This window comes from Ursus americanus, chromosome 16 (genome assembly GCF_024610735.1).
Source record: "Ursus americanus isolate L20-20 chromosome 16, mUrsAme1.1.p, whole genome shotgun sequence".
NCBI lineage: Eukaryota > Metazoa > Chordata > Mammalia > Carnivora > Ursidae > Ursus > Ursus americanus.
In genome coordinates, this window is record NC_142142.1 from 27,630,185 (window position 1) to 27,633,271 (window position 3,087).

Sequence of the window (3,087 nt, forward strand, 5' to 3'; positions counted from 1 at the left end):
AGAAGAGCTTTCTCATACTGCTTTCTGTCCATAGGAAATCTGAGTGCCCATGAGTCATACCAGATTTTTTAAGTCATAGTCTTTTATTCAAAGTTGTTGGTTCCCTTGACAGTACAACCTTTTAAAGTAATTAATTACTTTTTTTTTTCCAAAAGTGGACTTTTTATCTCTTTGCTTCCAAGCTACTACAATGTACCAGTAAGAACACCAATAAATCTTCATGAGATTTTCCTTTTCCTCTGGGTTTGAATGGAGCTATGTTGAGCCTAAAATCTTCTACAAGAGGCCTACTTACTTAGTCTCTTTCTCCTTAGCCATTTTATGTAACTCAAAGGATTTAGCTGAAACAACACTAGTGGATTCAGAGGATTTTTTTATTTTAAAACCTTATTGGATATAATCTTGAAGTAGTTCTTGCTTGAGACTGAGTTTTTATTTATTTATTTATTTATTTATTTATTTATTTATTTATTTATTTATTTTTAAGTTGTTCAAGTGCCTTCTTAGTTTATCTTTTACCACTTGGACTTGAGAAACATTCTATGATGTAACACTGCAACTCCTGGCATTTGCTGGCTCTCTCTGTTTCTTTTTTTTTTTTTTTATTAAAGAGTTTATTTATTTATTTGACAGAGTTAGAGACAGCCAGCGAGAGAGGGAACACAAGCAGGGGGAGTGGGAGAGGAAGAAGCAGGCTCATAGCGGAGGAGCCTGATGTGGGGCTCGATCCCATAACGCCGGGATCACACCCTGAGCCGAAGGCAGACGCTTAACCGCTGTGCCACCCAGGCGCCCCTGTTTCTTTTTTTTCTGCTTGCTAAGTGGCCAATCATTCCTGAATGCATCATTTTCTAGGAATATTTGTCAATATGTACAATAGTACGAAAATAATGTTAACAACTTTCTGGTTTCCTGTTCCTTCTCTTAAATTTGAAAGTTAACTAAAGAAAACTAGCAAACAATGACTGCTGTGATCTATTTACAGGGATTAAACTGATCCCTTTCAGGACTTCAGGCTATTAGAAAGTTGGACTATTTTTAAGGTAATCACTGTCCACCTTATGGTGTAAACCTTATAGAATCTCATCTTAAATCATAATCGGTTTAGAATGACATCACTACATAATGAACCTAGGACTCTACCAGCTCTATGACTATGAAAATCCTATCATAGTGGTGCTTATAATGATGTTTAGCAAATATTAATTTTATATATATATATGTATTTTAATGCATGTATATATGTCTGCATTAATTGATTGGTTGATGATTTAAAGGTCTTTTGTGCCCTATGTAGAATTTCTGTGGTTTTACTTGTCTCCTCTCCAACTTTTTTATTTTCAACTTTACATGTCAAGGAGTTTCATTGTAGGGGAGCAATATCTCTCTTATTCTAGGGTATCAGTTCTCTATGCTTATGTGTGTGCTTTCCATCATGTCTTGCCTTTGTGTATAGTTTCTGTTTTCCTGTTAATATGATTATTTAAAAAGTAGCTGTTCATTTTTGTTTCTTATTTTGTTTCTTATTTCTTTCATTGCTTTAAATTTTGATATAAAGGCATACATTTTTAAATAATTCAATTTTCTTTTGTTCCTTTCAGCAGTTTTAAGAAACAATGTCCAAATTAGCATTTCCTTCACTTTTGCACATCATTTTATCTTTACTCTTCTTCCAAATTTAAATGTGTTCACATCATTAGTGATAATTTTTATTATAATTTCTGCATTCCTTCTGCATAATAGAATATTTCTTTAGTCATTAGATATATTTGGATGCAAGATAATGTCCTGTTATGCTTTAGATATGTTGTTTACTCAGAATAACTTAATGAAGCTTAAATGTAATTAATAATTCTGATGGTATTAAAATTCTAAAGTAGAGTTCTTCAGAAATCTAAAAAAATTGAACAAAGCAATTAAAAAGTAAAAACTCTTAGAAACGTTAAATGTGTATACCATTCTCTGCATGAATAATCAATAATATGTTAAAAATAAAGGATATTTAAAGAAGATGAGATTTTTCCCCCTTTCTTGTATTATATTTTGACTAAAAATCTAAGATCAGGAATTACTTTTATAGACTATTGATTTATATATTGTATTATTTTTGAAGGGACTAAAACTGAAAGAATAGATATCACATCTACAAAGATCAGAGGGGCATACCATTATACTGAAGCATAATATTTTAGAATCATAATTTTTAATACGTTGGACATATAGTGCCTAATTTATAGATCTCTTATTAAAGGGTACATTTGTGAAAATTAGATGAATACATTTATAAAAGACATAAATACTTAAGACCTTTAAAGTTAATACCATTTTCCCCCTTTTTTTCAAGTTTAAATTCCAGTTAGTTAATATACAGTGTAATAGTTTCAGGAGTAGAATTTACTGATTCATCACTTACATATAACACCCAATGCTCATCACAATAAGTGTCCTCCTTAATACCTATCACCCATTTAGCACATCCTTCACCCACCGCCCCTGCAGCAACCTTCAGTTTATTCTCAAGAGTCTGTTTTCTGGTTTGCCTCTCTTTTTTCCCCCTCTATGTTTATGTTTTCCCCCTATGTTTTGTTTCTTTGTTTCTTCAAATTCCACATGTGCATGAAATCATATGGTATTTGTCTTTCCCTGATTGGCTTACAAGAATACTATTTTAATTTGCACAATTATAATGTTTAAAAGTCTATCTTACTATAAAAAAACATGGGTTTAAAAATCAGGTATAATTTAATAAGAACAGTGGCTCTGGCATTTATAAGACTAGGCTAGTTGCTTAAGTGCTCTTAGCTTCTGTTTCCAAATTACAAACCTTTTTTAAAACCACCAACTTCACAGGATCATTATGAGGAATAAAAGTAGAATATAAGGTATCAATAACTGACAATTATTATTTTATTTCTTACCATATCTAATATATATCTAAGAACAAAATGGGTATGATCAGGGTGAGAAATAAGAACAATGACAACAATATCCATTGTATAGCTTTATTTTAAAAATTGCTTTACTTTTCTGTCGTCTTATTATTATTCTTATTGGACATGTGAGAGACAAGAAGCAGAACTGCATGGC